Here is a 22,663-nt window from a genome sequence, read left to right on the forward strand (position 1 = left end):
GAACATGTGCCATTTGAATTTACATTTCTGAGTTATTTCTATTAGGATAATGGTCTCCAGTCCCATTCACATTGCTGCAAAAGACATTTCATTTTTTTGGCTGAATAGTATTTTATTGTGTGTGTTTGTGTGTATATGTATGTGTGTATCTACATCTATATACACATACCTACAATGTGTGTGTGTGTGTGTGTGTGTGTGTGTCTGTATACACACATTTTCTTTTTCCAGTTATCCATTAATGGACACTTAGGTTCATTCCATATCTTTGCTATTGTGAATAGTGCTGTGATAAAAATACAAGTGCAGGTGTCTTTTTGGTATAATGATTTGTTTTCCTTTGAGTAGATATCCAGTAACAAAATTGTTGAATAGGATGAAAGTTCTATTTTCAGTTCTTTGAGGAATCTCCGTGCTGTTTTCCATAGAGCTTGTACTAACGTACATTCCCACCCACAGTGTATTAGTGTTCCCCTTTCTTTGCATCCTTGCTAACATCTGTTGTTTTTTGACTTTTTCAGAATAGCCATTCTGACTGGTATAAGTTGATATCTCACTGTGGTTTTAGTGTGCATTTCTCTGATGATTAGTGATGTTGAGCATTTTTTCAAATGCTTGTTGGCCATTTGTATGTCATCTTTTGAAAAATGTCTATTTATGTCCTTTGCCCACTTTTTAACAGGGCTCTTATTATTTTTTGTTGTTGAGTTCTTTGAGTTCCTTGTAAATTCTGGAATGAATGACAGGGAAATATAGGTTTTCTATCCCTTGGTGGATCACAACTCCCATCTCAATGGCAATGTGTACTGTGGGATATATGGGTCATATTTTATTACATCAAATACTAGTATGATAAAAATTCTTAAGATCAGCATTTTTTCACACCTTCATGATCCACTAATTGGAATGATATATTGTGCCACAAATTTCTAGTACAGTGAGAGGCCTTAGTAATTTTCTTGAGGTTTATTGTGAATTCAAATTCTATTAATAAAAGTTAGTTTCAAAATGTGCACTTTGCTATCTAGTTTAGTACTGAGAGACTGAAAAATTAAAAGCTGACTGAGTACTAGTAAGATGTATGGCTCAATTTGAGTGGAGTAAAATACTAGCCCTTTTAAGAAAAGGATTCTTTTCATATCCTGCCCTCTTAAACCTTCGTTCACTATATAGAGAGGTGCCACGAGGCAAGCATTCTTTTATAGCTGATACAGGGTTGAGACTTCTGCAGTAAATTCTTTCGGGAGTTATTTTTTCATGACCCAGGGTTGAGTGTGAAGATGCTTTTTGTTTTCACAAGGAAAAGTTTGTGAGGTGTTGAATTACAGAGGTATTTTCAAATCTTTGGAAGATTTCATTCCAGAAATTCATTTTAAGTAGGTATTTTGATACTCAGATCACATTTTCCATGCAAGCACCCCATAAAATTCTATGTAAGCCATAATTCATCTTAATTATTACATTGTGGTGCCGATGCTGTGTAGGTTGCAATGGGTTTCCAGTGGGAAAACAAATGAGGAGTTCCGCTTCAGAATGCCAAGAACTCATGTTACCCTGTTGTCGTAGGATGCAGAGTTGCCCTAGGTTGAATTACTGGTATAGGCCAGAGCCTCAAGATCAGGGATCCAACTGGGTTTGGGTCTGAGAGGAATGCAGAGCTGGAGGAGCCAGCCCTGGAGTTACTAGGTTGAGGACACTGAGGTGTGGGCGGAGGTTCTTCTATTAGTATGATCCTCTGCAGGAGGATTAATTTGGGATTGTCACATCTTTATTTTTTCCCCAGCTCCAGAGTTTGGCTTGCCTGCCTACCTTTTCATAGATGCTACCCATTACTTCTAAGCAGGGCCTCTTTCCTTCTTGCCATACCAGGGACTCCAACAAGTTTCACAGCCTTTCCTTAATTCTGCTGCCTCCAAAGTCAGGTTGAACCTTTCTTTTTTTCTTTTTCTTTTTTTTTTTTTTTTTTGAGGGAGGGTCTCACTCTGTCATCCAGGCTGGAGTGCAGTGGCACCATCTTGGCTCGCTGCAGTGTTGACTTCCTGGGCTCAAGTGATCCTCCCACCTCAGCCTCCTAAGTAGCTGGGACTACAGGCAGGTGCCACTACACCAGCCTCATTTTTATATTTTTGTAGAGATGGGGTTTCATCATGTCGCCCAGGCTAGTCTCAAACTCCTAAGCTCAAGTGATCCACCCGCCTTGGCCTCCCAACATGCCGGGATTACAGGTGTGAGCCACTGTGCCCTACCAGGTCTGAACCTTTCTGTAGCTTACTACAGATAAAATGTCCATCCACCCCAGTGGTAAGTTTCTGGCATACCAAAGACTGAAGCATGATTTATCTGCTCTTCTGAAAGAAGCTGAAATTGGGTCACTCTGAGCATTTCATCCTGGAATCTGAGGAAGGGCCCACATGGAGGCTTGGTTAGGGAGGTGTCTGATGTCATGAATGTTGGTGAGATGCCTATCATAGAGGGTGACAGGGTGGAGGGAGGAGGAAGACGTAGCCATAGGGTTTATTACCCTTTCTCCCTATTCAACTCCCCGTTTCCCCTGTCAGGCCTGGGGTGATATAAAACCTGGAAAGGGCCTGGTCCTTTAGAGTATCAGCAGATCCTGGACCATAGGTCACATATAAAGGACACAGATAAATGTTCAGAGCATTCTGCACAGAGTAGTCAGCACAGGGTCAGTGTTTGTTGATGTGTGTGTGTGTGTGCGCATGTAGGTCAATTATACCTATATTGTGGTGACAATTGAAATTAAGGGCTGCAAACTGTAAGCAGTGAGTGATGGTACACTCCTGATACCCATGCTTTAGAACATCTTGATGCTGCATTTTAATCTGATATTTTATAAGCTTCATTTACAAATACTTAGAATGGATAAACAGCACTTTCCTAGTTCAGTGAATGAGGGAGAAAAGAGGAGAAACCAGTTTACCCAGAGTCAAAGGATCCATCAATGGTTAGTGATTTCCGGAAACTGCCAGACTGACACACAGCTGCTGGTTAAGAGGTGGGTGTGCCTGTGTGACTGCTTGAAAGGGGAGGTGGGGGGACAAGAGAGGGAAGCTCTCGTGTGTATGTGTTTTGACTTGTCTTCCTTCAGTGATAAAAATGTTGATGTATCACAGCAGACCCTGAAGCTTAGCTGGGAGATTTTGGGGAGTTCCTGTTTGTCTCTTCTTCCACTCTCCAGTATTTCATATTAACTTTTTAAATGGGGATGATTGATTTGCATCCCTTCTATTTTCGAGGTGGTAGGAGTGAGTCATTACTAACAAGCAGTTTTTCTCTTTAGTGGTCTGATATAATAATGGGTCCTCTCTACTTTCACACATCTTAGCTGGGGACTGCCTACAGCATTTAGACCCTCTTTTCCAGGGTTTGGAGACCTTGAAGAAGGTAGATATTTTGGGGGCTTACCTCTAGTTTATTTATCAAGTGACCAAATCCCATTTTTAAAAACAGTTACTTAAACATTCTAGGACTTAAGCTCTGCAACCCAAGCCTTTCTCTGTGTCTGAATTTCCTTCCCCATGTTTCATGACTTGCTAGACTTACGAGCCCCATCCCCTTTCCTAGGTTACCACTTTCATTTTTCAGTGAACATTTATTCAGTCCCTACCACGTACCCCACCCCTTGCTAATCACCAGAGTATTTCATTTTCTCTTCTTTGTTCTAATTGCTCAGCACTTACACATTTTCTTCTAATAGTCATAATTATATCTTTATATAAATTTTCCTTGGTTAAGTAGATGCAATTTACCTTTTCCCTTTCAATGACCAGACTTTATTCACTATCCCTAAATGCCAAATTATGTTGCAAGCATTGACATATTTTCCTTCTGGGTATTCACTCATTTCTTAGACCTCTGTATTAATTTTGTTCTTATGGAAAGTACTAGCACACTACTAAAGAACATAGGCCATTTCTGCTTAAACGTATTTAGTCCAATGTCTGGGACAATTACAGACTTTTGTATTTTTTGTTTCAATTTCATTTACTTCTGCTTTGTTGTTATTTCTTTTAATTTTGCATTTGGTTTGCTCTTGCTTTTCTAGTTAAGATACATCATTATGGTATTTGAATTTTTTTTTTTTTTTACACTTTTTTGATGTAGGCACTTGTATCTATCGTATGGCTAAATACTGCTTGGTACTATGAGATAGGGAAGGAGTATTTCCTCACTTACGTAATACCGTGGGACTCCTTTGTAGACTGTGGCCTATTTTGTATATGAACTCTATTTTTATTCTTCTCTATTGCCCTAGTTGTTTTCAAAATAAGATATAACCTTTATTGCAAATCACCATGCAGTGTGCTATCACAGTGGAGATAAAGATAAAGACGAAATATCTATAAAATACCTTTGGGCTTTGTAGGTTTAAAGCTACCCATTTATTGTTATTTTATACAATTGGATGACATTACCAAACTGTTTCTGTGAAATTGGGCAAGATTTTATTTCCTTTAAAATTACATAATAAAGTGGTCTGGCACAGTGGCTCACGCCTGTAATCCCAGCACTTTGGGAGGCCGAGGCGGGTAGATCACCTGAGGTCAGGAATTCAGGACCAGCCTGGCCAACATGGTGAAACCCCATCTCTACTAAAAATATAAAAATTAGCCGGGCATGGTGGCATGTGCCTGTAGTCCCAGCTACTCAGGAGGCTAAGGCATGAGAATCGCTTGAACCTGGGAGGCAGGGGTTGCAGTGAGCTGAGACTGCACCACTGCACTCCAGCCTGGGCAACAAGAGCTTGTGGATGGTGTTAAGCTGAAGGCTCTTACCCAGGGAGTTTACTGTCACTTCCTAAATTGGGTTCCATGGAGCAGTAGTTTCATGCACTTTTTTTTGTTTGTTTTGAGACAGAATCTCACTCTGTCACCCAGGCTGCAGTACAATGGCACGATCTCAGCTTACTGCAACCTCTGCCTCCCAGGTTCAAGTGATTCTCGTGCCTCAGCTTCCTAAGTAGCTGAGATTACAGGTGTGTGCCACCGCACCCAGCTAATTTTTGTATTTTTAGTAGAGACAGGACTTCACCACGTTGGCCAGGCTGGTCTCAGCTGATCTGCCTGCCTCAGCCTCCCAAAGTGCTGGAATTACAGGCATGAGTCATCGCGCCTGGCCAATTTCATGCACTCACCACTTCTGGTAATGAGTTTCATGTTCAACTACAAATTTGGGAAATGTTGGATGATACAAAGGTAAGCCATTTTCTCTGCTACAGGATTTCTCAGAGCGTTTAGTATGGACACATTCCATGCTTTTACTTGCTTTGGATCCCTATTACTGAGGAGCATCTGGTGGGATTATTATTCTTTAGAGCACAACTTGAGAAGCATTGGGGTACTCAAATAGGCACACTGCTTCCACACATTACCTCATCATTGTAGGCCTTGGGGAATTTCTGATGAAAACTAAGCGAGACATCTTTTTGTGTGATTCTGATCAGATCAGTAGCTAGCATGAACACTGGACATTTTCTGGGTGCTTACTCTGTGCCAAGGACTAGACTGATCACTTTAAGTATACAGTGCAAGGGTTCCCTTGTGGAGTCCTCAGACCTTTGGTTCCAGCCTGCAAAGGTTGTTCTCTTGGCTGTGGCACAGGTGTTACCTTACGTTTTTCCTTTAGTGTCATTATGAAAATTCCTTTTGTGTCTTTTCTGTGGAGATCGCATTTGCAGGGGCTTTTGTATACTTATTTCTTGATTGACTCCATTTTGGCAGGACATATCCTTCAGTAATTTCTGGAGAATGGCTAGAGAAATGGTCATTATTTTCTGAGACCCAGCAAGTCTGAAAATATTTTCATCATACTTTCACATTTAACTTTTAGTTTGGATGGACATAGAATTTTTTGTTTGGGGAAACTCTCCAGGACAAAGATTTCTTGAGTAATACCCCATAAGCACAGGCAAGCAAAGCAAAAATAGACAAATGGGATCACATAAAGTTAAAAAGCTTCTGCACAGCAGAATATTCTTTTGAATAAAATAACTGGGTTGAGATGATGTCTCAATTGTAGTGTTCATTTGCATTTCTCTAATGATCAATAATGTTGAGCACCTTTTTATATACCTGTTTCTCCAATGTTTTCTTCTAGTAGTTTCATAGTTTGAGGTTTTAAATTTAAATCTTTAATCCATTTTGATTTGATTTTTGTATATGGTGAGATATCGGGGTCCAACTTCATTCTTTTGCATATGGATATCTAGTTTTCCCAGCACCATTTATTGAAGAGACTGTCCTTTCCCCATTGTATGTTCTTGTCACCTTTGTCAAAAATGAATTTATTATAGATGTATGGATTTATTTCTGGGTTCTCTATTCTGTTGCGTTGGTCTTTTTTTATTAGTCTGGCTAAAGATTTGTCAATTTTATTTCTTTTTTAAACTATTTCATTGATCTTTTGTATTTTTTGTTTCAATTTCATTTATTTCTGCTCTGTTATTTCTTTTAATTTTAGATTTGGTTTGCCCTTGCTTTTCTAGTTAAGATAAATCATTATGGTATTTATTCGAAAAATTTTTTTTTTTTTTTACTTTTTTGATGTAGGCACTTATATCTATCAATTTGCCTCTTAGTACTGCCTTTGCTATATCCCATACGTTTTGTTATGTTGTGTTTCCATTTTCATTTGTTTCCAGAAGTTCCTTAATTTTCTTCTTAATTTACCCATTGGTCATTTAGGAGCATGTTGTTTAGTTTCCATGTACTTGTACAGTTTCCAGAGTTCTTCTTGTTACTGATTTCTAGTTTTATTTCATTGTGTCAGAGAAGATACTTGATATGATTTCAATTTTTTGGAGTTTTTAAAAAACTTGTTTTGTGACCTAACACATGACCTATCCTTGAGAATGATCCATGTGGTGAGAAGAATGTGTGTTATGCAGCTGTTGGATAAAGTGGTCTGTATATGTCTATTAGGCCCATTTAGTCTATTGTGCATAATAAGTCCAGTGTTTCTTTGTCGATTTTCTGTCTGGATGACATGTCCAATAATAAAAGTGGGGGTGTTGAAGTCTTCAGCTATTACTGTATTGGGGTCTGTTGATTTCTTTAATAATATTTGCTTTATATATCTGGTTGCTCCAGTATTGGTTGAGTATGTATTTTCAATTCTTACATCCTCTTACAAACCCTTTATCATTATATAATGACCTTGTCTGTCTCCCTATATAGTTTTTTTTTTGTTTTTGTTTTTTTGTTTTTTTTTGTTTTTGTTTTTGTGGTAGAGATGAGGTTTCAGCATGTTGCCCAGGCTGGTCTTGAATTCCTGGGCTCAAGTGATCTGCCCACCTTGGTCTCCCAAAATGCTGGGATTACAGGCATGAGCCATCACACTTGGCCTCTCTTTAGAGTTTTGTCTTGAATTCTATTTTGTCTAATGTAAGTATAGGTATTTTTGCTTTTTTATGATTTCCATCTGCATTGGAATATCTTTTTGTATCCCTTTATTTTCAGTTTGTGTGTGTCTTTATAGGTGAAGTGTGTTTCTTATAGGCAACAGATTGCAAGGTCTTTTTTTCTTTTTTTTTTTAAATCCATTCGGCCACTCTTTATTGATAGTTAGTCTGTTTACATTTAATCTTACTATTGATACGTAAGGGCTTACTCTTGCCATTTTGTTGTTTTCTGGTTGTTTTGGATCTTCTTTTCTGTCTTTCAGCGAAGACGATTTTCTCTGGTGGTATGTTTTAATTTATTGTGTTTTGTTTTTTGTATATTTGTTGTAGGTTTTTCTGACTTGAGGTTACCATGAGGCTTGCAAATATTATCTTATGAAACCAATTAGTTTAAACAAATGACAACTTAGCACTAATTGCAAAAACTAACAAACAAGGAAGGAGAAAATTAATAAAAACTCTACAGTTTAACCTCATCTTCCCCACTTTGAAACATATTATTTCTACTTATAGTTTGTTATATTGTCTATGTCTTGAAAAGTTTTTGTAGTTACTTTTGATAGGTTCACCTTTTAGTATTTCCACTGAAGATATTACCAGTTTACACATCACAATTACAGTGGTATTATATTCTGTGTTTGCCTACTTACTATTACCAGTGAGTTTTGTACCTTCAGGTGATTTCTTAATGCTCATTAATGTCCTTTTCTTTCTGATTGAAAAACTACCTTTAGCATTTCTTATAAAACAGGTCTGGTATTGATTGATAAAATCCCTCAGCTTTTGTTTATCTGGGACAGTATTTCTCCTTCATGTTTGAAGGATACTTTGAGCTGGATAAAATTTTCTAGGATAAAAGGTTTTTTTTCCCTTTAGCACTTTAAATGCGTCATGCCACTCTCTCTTGGCCTGTCAGGTTGGCAATGAGAAGTTCGCTACCAGATGTATTCAAGCGCTTTGTGTGCTGTTTCTTTTCTCTTGCCGGTTTTAGGACGTTTTCTTTATCCTTGACCTTTGGGAGTTTGATTATTAAATGTCTTGAGGTCGTCTTATTTGGGTTAAATCTGCTTGGTGTTATATAATCCTCTTGTACGTGAATATGGATATCTTTCTCTAAGTTTGGGAATTTCTCTATTATTAGTCTTTGAGTAAACTTTCTATTCCTGTTTCTCTCTCTACCTTTTCTTTAAGGCTAATAACTCTTAGATTTGCCCTGTAGCAGCTATTGTCTAGCTCTTGTAAATTTGCTTTGTTCTTTTAAAATTCTTTTTTGTTTTGTCTCCTCTGAGGGTATATTTTCAAATAACTTGTCTTCAAGCTAATTATTTTTTTCTGCTTGATCAGTTCTGCTATTGAGCGACTTTGATGCATTCTTCAGTATATCAAATGAATTTTTCAGCTCTAGAATTTATGTTTGATTTAAAAAAAAATTTCAATCTTGTTAAATTTATCTCATAGGATTCTGACTTTCTCCTCTGTTATCTTGACTTTCACTGGGCTTCCTCAAAACAGCTATTTTGAATTCTCTGAAAGGTCAAGTACCTGTATCACTCTGGGATTGTCACTGGTGCCTTATTTAGTTTATTTGGTGAGGTCATGTTTCTCGGGATGGTCTCAATGCTTTGGATGTTTGTTAATGTCTGGGCATTGAACTGTTAGATATTTGTTGTAGTCTTCACAGTCTTGGCTTGTTTGTACCCATTTTTCTTGAGAAGGCTTTCTAGGTATTCCAAGTGTATTATGTGTTGTAATCTAAGTCTTTGGTTACTGCAGCTGTATCTGCATTAGGGGGCACCTCAAGTCCAGTAATGCTGTGACTCTTGCAGACATAGAAGCACTGTTTTGGTAATCTGGTGTAAGATCCAAGAGAATTCCCTGGATTACCAGGCAGATACTCTTTTTCCCTTCTCTTACCTTCCTGCCAACAAATGGAGTCTCTCTCTCCATACTGAGCTGCCTGGATCCTGGGGGAGCGGTGACACAGGAGCCCATGTGGCCACCACCAATGGGACTGCACTGGATCAGACCTAAAGCCAGGACAACACTGGGTCTTGCCTAAGGCCCACATGCCCACTGCCTGGCTACTGCTGATATTCACTGGGAGCTAGGGCCTGGATGAGTGCATCAGGGCTCTGCCTGGCACCCTATCCTACTGTGGCTGAGCTGGTGTACAAGTTGCAGGACAAAGTCTTCTTTACTCCTCCCCCTCGTCTCCTCTAGCAGAAAGAAGAAATCTCTCCCAAAGCTGCAAGCTGCACTGCTTGGGGTTGCGGAAGGGGTGGCACAAGCACTCCCTTAGCCACCCTGGCTGGTGTTTCACTAGGTTGTGTGTACCCCAAGTCCACTGGCTTCAAGGCCAGCACAGCACCAGGGCTTTCCCAGGAGTTGCAGTCTTTGTGGTCTAGACTGCCTTTCAAGTTTATTTAAGTTTATCAAGTTTGTTTAAGCACTCTAGCAGTTTAGCCCTCAGTGATGGGGCTAGTTTGAACTCAGGTTCTGACTGCTAGGATTGGACAGGCCCCCTCTGGCTAGGGCTGGTCTAAATGTTCCTTCCACGGGCACTGGCTGAATTCTGCCCCATGTTGCTTTCTGCTGTGACAGGGCAGCAGTGAGTTACAATGCAAAATCTCACAATTACTGTGCTCTCCCTCCTCCAAACACACAGATTCTCTCTTGGTGTCACGAGGAGGCTGCTGCTGGGGGGTGGGGGTGGGGTAGTGTAGGCAATTCAAGACTGTCTTTCCTACCATATTCAGTGCCTTTCTCCTTGATATGCTGTTAAAACCAGGCTCTGTGATTGCTTACCTGATATTTGTTTTTTATGAAGGGGCTTTCTTGTATGCATAGCTGTTAATTTGGTGTTCCTGTTAGGGCAGTGGACAATTATTGCTGGAGGGTTTTATTTGGCCATCTTGCTCTGCCTCGTTTCCTGACAGAATTTTTGGTTGGAGATACTTTTCAACTGGAATTTTGAATGGGCTACTTCATTGATTGTTTATGTTAATTGCAGCTGTTAAGATGTCTGATGCCTGCTTATCTTAATTTGGGATTCACCAAAAGCTATGCTTAGTAGATAAGGAGCTGAGGAAAGGACTTGGGTGCAAGCAATTCATTTGGGAATTGACCTTGGAAAGCAGGGGCAGGTAAGACATAAGGATGAGAAAAGTCAATAAGGAGGGGTATTATTGAAAAAGTTACTCCTGTGGGCACTTAGTCCTGCTGGAACCCTATCAGAGAAATCCCATGAAACACACCTTAGAATTGTCCCATGCAGGATCAAGGAAACTGGGATGTCTGTCTGCCGATTACCACCCTTTGCTGCTTGAGGACTTTACTTGGAGAATTACCTCCCTGGCACTTCGGCCCATCCCATACTCAGGCTGAACATGCTTCTCTGGCCAGAGAAGAGATTCAGGCAGAGAGACTCAGGAACTTGAGGTAGAAAGACCTCAAACCATATGAGAACTGTCCACCAAAGCTGCCATAGAACTTTGGCTTGGGCTAAGAAGTTACAAACCTTGTGTGCATAACATTAGTAAAAATAAAAAGAGCACTGACATCTCAGATCAAAAACAAAGGTAGAGACATTCTGTAGAGTAGTTGAACACTAAAAAAAAAAAAAAGAAAAAAAAAGAAATTGATTTAAAATGTACTTAATGAAGGATATGGAGAAGATGTTAGCTGAGAATTCTAAAATTGTTCTTTTTGTATGAGGTGAAAATTTTGCAAACTTAAAATGAATGACTATTCTTCTGTAACTGCAGAATTGTTTAAAAGATCCAATTAAAAGAACAGACAGTTCTCATGTCAGACTAGACAAAGAATGTATTAGGAGCAAAAGGGAACAATGACTGTTTCTCTTAAGTAAAAGAATTCTGTCATTTACCCCTCACTGGTACCAGAGTTCTCAATAATTCAATCCAATTTTGGAATAAGAGGTGTGGGCTGTCATTGTTCTGGGAGACAAGAAGAGTAGCCTCCCAGGAGAAAAACTTGAAAGGAACCAATGAGCACCATCATTGACAAATGGTCTCCATATTTTCTCTGGCACTTTTTGTCCCAGCATGGTTGAGATTTATTATATTTTCAATTTGGTAAGGTTTGCTAACTAAAACAGAGTTCCAGACTTAATTAGTACAGCACTCTGTAACTTTTAGATGGATGAGTTCACCTCTTAGAAATTTTTATTTTCTGAGCAAGCCTCAGACAGAAGGGACAGAGGAATAAAGCTTCTTTGGTAACTAGATGGATATAAGGCAGCTGTTCAACTGTGAGGCAAGCTGCCCTTTTAATTTTTAGAAATTAGTTGGGAGAATAATCAAATTCTCTTTAGACTTTATTCCTACATTCACCCTGAGGTTATAATTTAGAAGCATGATTATGGTTATTTAGCATTTTTATAATAATGGAACATTAATGAATATGACTGAGAAAACACTTTTGTAAAGTAGAAAGTGCCAAAAGAGACAGTATCTATGTAAGGAGATATGAATTGGTTGGACTGGTCTCTAAGTCAAAGACGAGGAACTTTAGTACCAGAGATGAGAGAGCCTAGAGATGAGAGGTGGGAACCAGCAACCCATTATTGATTCATGCTTCCCTAGTTAGCTGCCCCTTATAGTTTTGTGTCCTCCCCATCCCAAGACTCAGTTGCCACTGGTCTGAAGCCAAAAGCTGAAGTTTCTTGGAAGATGATGAAAAAGTTAAAAGAAGATCAGTAGGATTGGAAAGGAGTAGAAGGAGAGAGGGAAGTAAAAAGTTAGTTGGGTAGACAGAATCGTTTCTTGTTCTAATAAAAATTTAAAAAACTAAAAATAACCTTAAGCGTTCATTCTCTTTAAGACCAGTTAGCCTCTATGTTACTCTCTTTACTCCTAAGCCCCACTGAATTTTATTGTCAGCATGGTGAGTACTGAGAGGAGAGGCATAAAAATGGGAAAATACTGGTTTGTTTTCTTCTCATGAAACTTACAGTTGAGTTGGAGACTCAGAAGTGTTTCTAAGTCAAGGTAGGATTATTGCAAGCAGCAGAATAGTTACCGAACAAGGCTTTGAGAGCACAGGGGCGAGAGGTTAAATCTGACTGCTGAGACTGGAAATTCTCTCTAGGCATAGAATTTTGAAAAAAGAAAGAAGAAGATAAAACAAGGACCAGTTTCAGAATTTAAATCTCTAATGTATTTTAAACCAAGAGCAGTTAAATGTTACCCCTTCAAATTGGAAAAGCAATTTAATTTAATATGAACAGGGGAGGGCAGAGATTGTTCAGAAATTTGCTTTATGGACAATAGACAATTGCTATTTTTGTTTTCTTTTTGATGCTCGGAAGGGTTTTCCTTGCTAGTTTAACCTTATAATGTTATTTTCATATGCTTTTTCACATTAGCTTAAAAGTTGCCACACACTCTTCTAAAAATCATAATGGTGACTGTGAATATCACTATTTACTCTAAAGACCATCACTTACTAAACAACAAAACTTTCATTTTTCCTTGTTATGTATCCCTCACTAAAAGGCCCTCGACACATTCTCAACAGCCTCTTTATAGATCTGAGCCTGGAAACACATTTCTTATATTAAGGCCCATATTTCTGACAACTTTAAATTTTTACCTTGATTTGTCACATACATCCTACATGTACAAAATTTAAAAAAATTCTCCAAACTTTGGATTCCCCCATATGCTGTTTTCTTTACATATCCCCTGTCTCAGGATATCACTCAGCTAGACATCTGAGTGTGACCCATGTTAGTGGAAAGGGGGAAGAGGAGAGGAGTTCATAGTATGAAGAAAAGTTCTCCGAAAAGGAATTTCGAGGAAAGACTATTCCTGTGAACAGTTTGCAAACCAAGGAGATGCAGCCTTTAGTGCACAATGAAGATGTGTTCTAGAGAACAAAGAGAGGGTTCAGGTTTTATAGCACAAGTTCCTGCCCAAGTTCATTTATGCAAATGAAGGATTCAAACTTGCTTAGCTCCTATTGGTTGGTACAGGTGACCCCTGATTGGTTGAGGCAGGTGAGCTCTGATTGGTTGGTTCAGGTGACTCTGAGGGTCCCAAAGTTGAAAAGAATTTGAACAGTAGGTTTTCTGGGGGTTCAGAGTTATGTGTGTGACCTCTAGTCAGTAAATGGCTACTTGGCTCTATTTTAAATTTAGACCCAATGAGTCACTCGGGATTCATCTTGAAGGATTGGCTCTCTGAGGTTCACATTTGTTGACAGTAGTTTCCATGTTGTGGTGCTAATTCAGGACATTAGCAGTCCCTGCCTTATTCCTTTCTAATCCCCTCCATGTCTCCTGTTACACCATTTTAATCCAGTTAACTTTAGAGTCATCCTAGATTTTTCCGTGCCTCATTCTTCACACCCAATCAGCTAACTTTCATTGATTCCATATTCTCAGAGTCCCTTGAATCGGGTCCTTCCTGGCCATCCCTGATTTAAGCTCCTTATCTTTAATGCAGACTACTGCAGCCTTTTTTTCAGATGGCCTTCGAGCTCCCTCCCTATCTGTCCATCAGAGCTCTGCCAGAGTGCTCTAAAAACACAAAACTTTTCTGTTGAAATTTCTTTAGAAACTTCTCACTTTCATGGCCTTTCTTTCCAACCTCAGGCTTCTCCCACAAGTCTCCCTACCTGAACATCTGGCATACAAAACATTTTTGAGTTTCTCGATCTCATGTCTTTATGTCTTTTTGCAACTGTCTAGAATACCCATAACTTTATTCTCTTTAAGACTAACGGTGGCATCATCTCTTCTGTAAGATCTGTCCTGAGACTCCCAGAGTTGAGCTTTTTCTTTGCTCTGCCTCCTAGTGGGGCACAACTTTACAGCAGGTGTATCACGTTGTAATTGAACAGGTTGTTTTCATGCCCTTTCTCTCCTCTGGTCCGTGAACTCTGAGAGCCAGGACTCCTGCTTATTATTGTCCTTTTCTACTTCGTGAGCCCATGATCTGGCTTGGTTTATAACACATTGCTCTCTGAAGAGCTTGATGAGAGAATGACTGAATTTTTTCACACATTGTATACTTTTTGCCATGTTTTTATTTGAAGATTAGGCATTGCAGTCATTTATGATGATATTTCTTAATCAAGGTTAACTTGATTAAATCAGATTTGCTAATCAAACATTTTCCAGTGGCACAGAGATTAACAGGGCCTCCACCACAATGTTGAGGCAAAGTAGATATGTATCTATGTAAGCAGAGGCATTTTATTTAAATACAAGGAGAAGTAATAGGTTAGAGAAAAGACCATTTATTTGACTTAAGAAATCAATATTAGAGCTTAGGTGCAATATATGGCTCTGTGTAGAGAAAACTGAAAAATTAATCTTGTTATAATTTTATTAAAAAGTCAACGTGGTTGAGTGGCCCCAGAACTGGTGCACTGTGCTGCCAAGATAACAGCCTTAGGAAGATACCAGTAAAAAATGGAAGCTATTAAAAGCAAACTGAGTTGATGAATTTTCCTCAATTTATAATGTAAAATTATTCTTTGTGTAGTGCTGTCTACATGATATCGGATTTTCCATTATTAGAGGATTTAAAAGCCACTTTGGACTAAAGGTTATTTACATTTCTAATTTCTCACATTATATGACGGGGCATGACTTTAAATAGTGGCCTCCCAAACATGTTTTTATAAAGGGACAATTGTTGGCTTTCTGATGAATCTTTCTTCTTTTACGTGTTTATTTTTTTCATGTACTATATTCTCTTTGGTTCCAGCTAGCAGAAATACCCAACATTTGGAGAGTCTTTTCATCTGAGCTTCCAGCTGTTTACACGGACACACACACATGCAACAGGGGCACATTTAAAAAATAAGCTATTTAACTTGATTACCTCTATAAAGAATAAAATTAGAAAAAGAAAATTAAAAATTTTAAGAAAATAAAAATAAGCCTTTTTTTGATATATAATGTACATATAAAAGAGTGCTTAAATCATAAGTATTTTTATGAATGTCCACAGATGAAATAGACCTAATGTAATCAACAAATAAAAAAATACAACATGTCCAGCGTCTGAGAAGCCCCTTCCTCTGCATCTTTAGTCTAGATATCACCTGAGGAAGAAAACCTTGATTCTGACTTCTATCTTCATAAACTAGATTTTCTTAAACTTTTAAAATAAAACCACATACTATGTTGCAAACTTTTATGCTTGCTTTCTTTTACTGAAAGTTATTCTTCTATTTTTTTGACCATAACAATAGTTTGTTATTCTTATATAGCAGCATGGGACTCCACGTGTGACTGTACCCTACTTTGTGCAGTCCCCAGTTGTTTGAGTTTTGTGTTGTTTCCGGTTTGGGGCTTGAATGAGTAGTGCTGCTATAAACGGTTTTTCTATTTTCCTTTAGTCAGCATGTGTATTTCTGTTGAATTGCTGGGCCACATGATTTGCATTCTTCATCTTTAGTAGATATTGACAAACACTGTTCCAAAGAGGTCATACTAGTTCACACTCCTGAAAGCCATGTATGAAAATTCAAGTTGCTGCACAGCCTCACCAACACTCATTCTTGTCAGTTAAAAGAAAAATTTAGCCATTTTAGCAGATGAGTAGTGGCATCTCACTGTGGTTTTAATTTCCATTTCCTGTTGAATAATGATAGTTTGAATACTTTTTCATATATCTTTTGGCCATTCCAAGGTGCTTTTTAGTGAAGCTCCTATTAAAGCCTCATGTCCATTTTTCTGTTGTATTGTCTGCCTTTTTCATATTGATTTGTAAGAGTTATTTGTGATTCCTTTATTGAATACATGTATCAAAAATATCTTTTCCCATTCTGTGGCTTGTCTTATCACTTGCTGAATGACTTTTTTGTGTAGGACAGAAGTCCAGAAGTCTTTAATCTTAACAAAGTATAATTTATTAACTTTTCCTTTAGGATTAATGTTTTTCCTATGTTTTCTTCTGGAAGCTTGTTTTCCTTTTTTATTTTCAGTGCTATGACTCGGATATAAACTTATTTTACCTTCTACTTTTAAAGCTACAATCTGTCTGGAATTGGCTTTTATGCATGGTGTGAAGTAGGGGTCAAGATTAGTTTTTCTCCATGTGAATATCTAGTTGATGCTGTACGATTTGTTGAAAATGCCACAATACTCCCTCTGCATTGTGGTGTCACCTTCGTCTTAACTTACATATTTATCTATATGTGAATCTGTTTCTGTTTTCTCTATACTGGTCCCTTGGTCTGCTGTCTATCTTTGTGCTGCACTGCCTTAATTATTTTAGCTTTATCATCCTTATGTCTTGATACCAGGTGGTATAAATCCTTCAGCATATTCAGTTCTTCTTTAAGATTTCCTTCTTTATTCTAGGTCCTTTTTATTTCATATACATTTTAGAATCAACTTCCTAATTTCCCAGTTTCCCCCAAAACACTTGCTGGGATTATGATTGGGACTAAATTAAATATATACATCAATCTTTAAAATATTGAGCATTAATGTCCTTTCTGTATCTGTCGAAATGATTTTTTATTTTTTTTGTAATGTGAATTACATTGATTTTTGGGATATCAAACTAACCTTGCATTTCTGGAACCAATTGGCTGTGATATTTTATTTTTTTGATACCTGACTGATGTAGCCATTTAGACCTGGAGTTTTTGTTATGTGATAATTTTAATTTCAGGTCTGACTTAGCCTATATTAAGTTGAGGAGTGCCCTGAATGCCTATCACTTTCACATCATTGTAAAAAAAAATTTAAATAAAATCATTTTAAGTTGGGGATGTACTATGCAGCCATGTGCTACATAATAATCTTTTAGTTAATGATCACATATATGGCAGTAGCCCAATAAGATTACAATGGAGATAAAAAATTTCTATTGCCTTGTGATGTTGTAGCCATCATAGTGTCATAGCACAATGCATTAGTCATGTGTTTGTGGTGACACTGGTGTAAACAATAAACAAATTTATTGTGCTGCCAGTCATATAAAAGCACAAATAATTAAGAATAGTACATAATACTTGATAATTATAATAGATAACTCTACTACTTGTTTATTTACTATGCTATATTTTTATTGTTAATTTAGACTGTTTTTCTATTTATAAAAAAAGTTATAGGTAGAACAGTCTCAGGTAGGTGTTTCAGGAGGTATCCAAAAGAGGGCATTGTTATCGTAGAAGGTGACAGCTCCAGTTGCAGTATTGCCCCTGAAGACCTTCCAGTGGGACAGTGATGTTGATGATCCAGCCCTTGTGTAGGCCTAGGCTAATGTGTGTGTTTGTGTCTTAGTTTTTAACAAAAAGTTTCAAAAATTAAACAAAAGTTAAATAGAAAAAGCTTATAGAATAGGAATATAAATAAAATATATTTTTGTACAGCTGTACAATGTGTACTTTGTTACAAAGAGTCAAAAAGTTAAAAAATTAAAATGTTTATAACAAAGTTACAGTAAGCTAAGGTTAATTTATGATTGAAGAAATAAGTTATTTTAATAAATTTAGTGTAGCCTAAGTATACATCATTTATAAAGTCTACCATAGTGTGCAGTAATGTCCTAGGACTTCACCTTCACTCTCCACTGACCCACTGACTCACCCAGAGCAACTTCCAGTCCTGCAAGCTCCATTCATGGTAAATGCTCTATATAGATAACCATTTTAAATCTTTTATACCATATTTTTTTTTCTCTACTTTTTCTATGTTTAGAAGCACAAGTAGTTACCATTGTGTTATAGTTGCCTACAGTACTCAGTATAGTAGCATGCTGTATAGGTTTGTAGTGTAGGAGCAATAGGCTATACCACATATCCTAGGTGTGTAATAGGCTATTCCATCTAGGTTTGTGTAAGTGCACTCTATGATATTGACACAACAATGAAATCGTCTAACAATGCATTTCTCAGATCGGATCCCTGTTAAATGATCCATGTCTGTATTTACATTTTTTCCAGCATCAGTTTTGATACATTATGTTTGTAAAGTTCATTTCACATAAATTTTAAAATGTGTGTGAAGGTATTCCTTGTATCTTCTTTTAAAAGAAAATGTCTGTAGGATCTATAGTAATGTACTATTTTTATTCTCACATTTGTATTTTATGCTTTCTTTTTTTATAATCAGTTTAGCTTTTGACTTAGATTTTTCTCTATTGTACATTTATTTTATTTAGTATTTAATGTCTACCCTTATATTTATTTCCTTTCTTCACCTTTCTTTGAGTTTGACTTATTCTTTGTGTATCTTCTGGAAATGGATAGAGCATCAATTTTTAGCCCTTGTTTTTTTCCTAATATTACATTTAAGCCCATGAATTTCCCTCTTATCACAGCTTTAGCTATATCCAACATGTTTTGATTTGTCTTATTTTCATTATTTATGTAAAATGTTTTGAAATTTCCCATGTCATTTTTTCTTTGACCCAGGGTTATTTAGAATGGCCTTACTTAATTTCAAACCAGCTTGACATTTTCTGGTGTTCCTTTTGTTGTTGATTTCTAGCTTAATTCCACTGTGGTGAGAGAACATAAATTATTTTAGTCTCTTTGTATTGTTGAGACTTGTATTATGGATTAGCATAGGGTGAAATTTGGTAACAATTCCAGAGGTACTTGAGGAATGTTTTTGTGTTATCACTGCTGAGTGCTGTGTCAGTGTATTTGTCAATTAGGTCAGATTTCTTTGATTTTGTACTTTGTTTTTGAGACGGCTCCAGGCTCATCCTCCCCTCACCATCCTCTTTCTACCTTTTTGCTCATTAAATCTCTTTGCCCTCTTGCTTGCTTTTACCAGAGCTTCCTCTTTTGATCTAGTTTCTTTTTGATCCATACATGTTTTCACATGATTTCATTTGGCTGTCTTCCCCTTAAAATTCTGGTTTCAGTCATTGCCCTTTTTCCCTTTTGTTCTGTAGCTTTGCTCAGCAGGTCAGCATGGTCTTCTTTGTGTCCTTTAGACCTTATTTGTTAAAGGAGCCTATCAGATAGCTCCGTCAGCAGGCATTCATTAGCACATGTTATGGGATTTTTGAAATACCTGACATTGTTCACTCAAGGGACTTGTGAGCTGGCTGGAAATTACAGGATAGTTAAATATACAGATTTAATAGTAACACAAGGAAGTATATAATATGAACTCTATGTGTGTCGTAGGGTAGAAGAAGGTGCAGTCACTTGGGCTGGAATGGCTTTGTAGGGAACTTGGTATTTGGTCTGAAATCAAAAGATGGGAAATAGGGAATTTGCAGAATAAAAATTCAGCGACAGGAAAACTTAACTACTTTGTGTTTGTATTTCATAAATTACTTTGGCTGGAGAGGACGACATGAGTGCACAAAGTAGTAGTGGCCTGGTCCATAGAGGTAGGCTGGGACTAGGTCATAAAGAGCCTGAAATGCCAAGCTATTATATTTAGACATCGTTCTGCAGCTACAGAGGCAAGGCATTGGAGATGATGAATATGTGCACAGGGATTTGATGTGGTGAATGTAACATTTTTGGGAAAATTATCTGATGGTTATATACAGAATATAATTGGAAGGAGTTCAGTAAAATCTTGAAAAAATTATGTGATTTGAGATAATGTGCATAGAAAGATTATAACAGATGAATACAGAGTCTTAGGAGAAGGGAGATGATTCACTTAATAATGCTGAAGAAATACAGCCTAGGTTTTTAAGAGACCAGCAGTGCTGTGGATAGAAATAGAGACATAGGGAGGCAGAGCAGAATTCAGACACAGGTGTCAGAATGTGCCCAAGACCAGAGAGCTGAAGCCACACTGCAGAGGTGAGGTTTAGCTTAGGCAGACTCTGCAACTGAAAAGAGCACAGGTGTCAGGAGGTGTCAAGATGGTGGATGGAGGGTTCTCTGGGATGGAAGGATCCCAGAGTTCTCTCTAAGATAGCAGAATTTCAGGAGGTTTGTGAGGACTTAGGGCTAGCCATACCAGCTGTGGAAGCCAATGTAACCTAACATTGCTGTCCAAACTTATAATCTCTAAAGTAACAGACCAAAATCGATTAACAATAATAATAGCACTATTAAGGAAAAGCACAACAAGCTCTCAAACCACAAGTGAAATTCATTTGTGCCATTTGGGGTTCACTGTTAAAGGAATAAGCTATTCTTCATGTATCCTCCTGTTTTGAAGGTTTCCCTGAAACTGTCCAGTTTTGCCTCAACCAAGGCGATTTGCTAGGAAACAGGAGAGAATTCTAAACTCCAATTAGCCAGTGCTATTGGAGATTAATAACACTTTAGACCTGCTGGAAGCGACTTCACATCTAAGCTTCTTCGTACTGTGTCATAGCAACAATTTACAAATTTTAATAATAGATGTCCTGTTTGAGAAATTGCCTTTCCTTGTGCTATGGGAGGTTTTATGATTAGACTATACCTCTTTCCTTGCAGTTGTTTTCAAGGCATTTATGTTACCATTTTTGCTTATCAGTAATGGTTCAAAAATTTTCTAACACAGAGCAATTAATATCTGTCAGTAGAAATAAATTACATTTTTCATCGCTTGTGACACACTCTCAAATGCTGTTTGAAAGTGCCATAATTATGCATCATCATGCTATGTAATTTTGGTGCCTGGTGTAGGAGTGCTTTAGGGGTATGATTTATATTTTCTGTTTTTTTTGTTTTTTTTTTCTGAATTAATAGGGTAGGTGTAAGGATTAGGATATAAGTTGGAAAATGATACTTTGCAGAATAGTTTGTATTATTTCTGTTCTTCTAAAGCAGTCTGTCTTTTAGAATTGTTCATGTATTTTATAAATATATTTGTGTATGCAGATTGTGTATATTAGAATGTTACCACCAGTAACTTTTGCCTTATAGCACTAGAAGGGACAACATGCTTTTAGAAATTGAATGCATAGAATATATGAATGTTCTGAACATATTTTTCATTGCCATAGGGAAGAAGTGGATAATATTTGCAAAATTTTTACCTCTGTAGGATCCTTGTCATTTAAGCACAGCAGGCCCATCCTAGTGCTCTGTCTTAGCCGTGATTACTGGCCACAGATAAGGGCCTATGACGGACAGAGCACCCAGGCCACCCTCTGCTTATTTTTGAACCCATTCTCTTCTCCTTTGGCCATGCAACCTGGTGTTGACAGTTGATTTTAGCCTGGTGCTTTTAGGTTACCGATTTGTACTCACCTCTGGCTTAATAGATTCCAACTTGCCTGGAGGCTCTTGCCAATTGTCTTCTCCCACTCACTGCTGACCTCTGACTCAGTCCAGTGAGAGACGATGAGAAGGGTCAGAGGATGGGGGAGGGAGGCTGCCAGAACCAGGGTAAAAAATAAAAAAGGACTTCAACCTACTAATTAAACCTCTCAAATTGCAATTGTGCTTAAAGCGCATACTGCTGTCATCAGTGGCTAATTGATGAGCCCACGACTATGTTCAGTCATTGCTACCTGGTAGCCATTCTTAAAGTGAGCAATATATTTCATTCTATTAGACTATAATCAGCCATTCCCTTCTGAAACAGTGAAGAAGAGCTTTAACTTTAAATTTACAACTCAAATAATATTGCTACTTCAATATGGCTATTATAAAGAGGAATGGAGTCAGGGAGGGACCACACTCACTCGACAAGTCTTTGTAGAATATCTACTATCCCCAAACAAAGTGCTAAGGGTATGATATTCCTGAGAAATGCAGTTAGGAGATGTGGTTTTCAAATTAATGCACAATGATTACAATTAAATCTGTCTTTACTCCCCATCTCTTAATGTTTTTATTTTTTAATTTTACACTTTTAGTTGGATTTATTTAGGTTTAGATAAAATACACATAAGAGTATAGGAGATAGAAACCTAAAATATGGGAATTTTGTGCAACCAATGCATCTTTTGCCTTATCTTGAAACTTCTGACATTATCAAAGGCTACATTGCTGTATATCATAGCAGCACAGCTGTGAGCAAAGCTGGGGCTTTTCTATTTTAAAATGTTAGAAGAGAAAGTGTATTGAATTTTTCAATTGAATTTAAAAAAGGTGTCAGAGAATAGAGACTTGTCTTCTTACATGGGACTCAAACTATCAGATCCCCAAATAGAATTTTAGCAATTAATGCTAGTTAAATGGGTTTCAGCAAGTCAAACCTATCTCCACAGAGCTATGATTGCAGTATATTTTTAATCATGGAAGCATTGAAAACAATCAGCTCACATTAACTTTTAAAATAGAATTATAAAGCAGAGCCTTTCACTCTGCTAATTCCTTTGTTTAGGGAGTCATCAGGTA

General features: G+C 37.6%; 1 protein-coding gene and 1 long non-coding RNA gene across 11 annotated transcripts in view; one reads left to right on the top strand and one right to left on the bottom strand.

Moving 5' to 3' along the window:
- Window positions 1-22,663, top strand: part of LOC105482535 (doublecortin domain containing 2) — a 195,422-nt gene that overhangs the window by 86,031 nt on the left and 86,728 nt on the right. The gene's annotated exons all lie outside the window — the stretch shown is intronic.
- LOC105482534 (uncharacterized) overlaps window positions 1-22,663 on the bottom strand; it is a 67,348-nt gene that overhangs the window by 14,481 nt on the left and 30,204 nt on the right. For all 5 annotated transcript variants that reach the window (XR_011623974.1, XR_011623971.1, XR_011623972.1 and 2 more), the window contains exon 5: window positions 21,569-21,692. This is a non-coding gene — a long non-coding RNA (uncharacterized lncRNA). The remainder of the gene's footprint in view (window positions 1-21,568; window positions 21,693-22,663) is intronic.

The sequence above is a fragment of the Macaca nemestrina genome, chromosome 5 (genome assembly GCF_043159975.1).
Source record: "Macaca nemestrina isolate mMacNem1 chromosome 5, mMacNem.hap1, whole genome shotgun sequence".
NCBI lineage: Eukaryota > Metazoa > Chordata > Mammalia > Primates > Cercopithecidae > Macaca > Macaca nemestrina.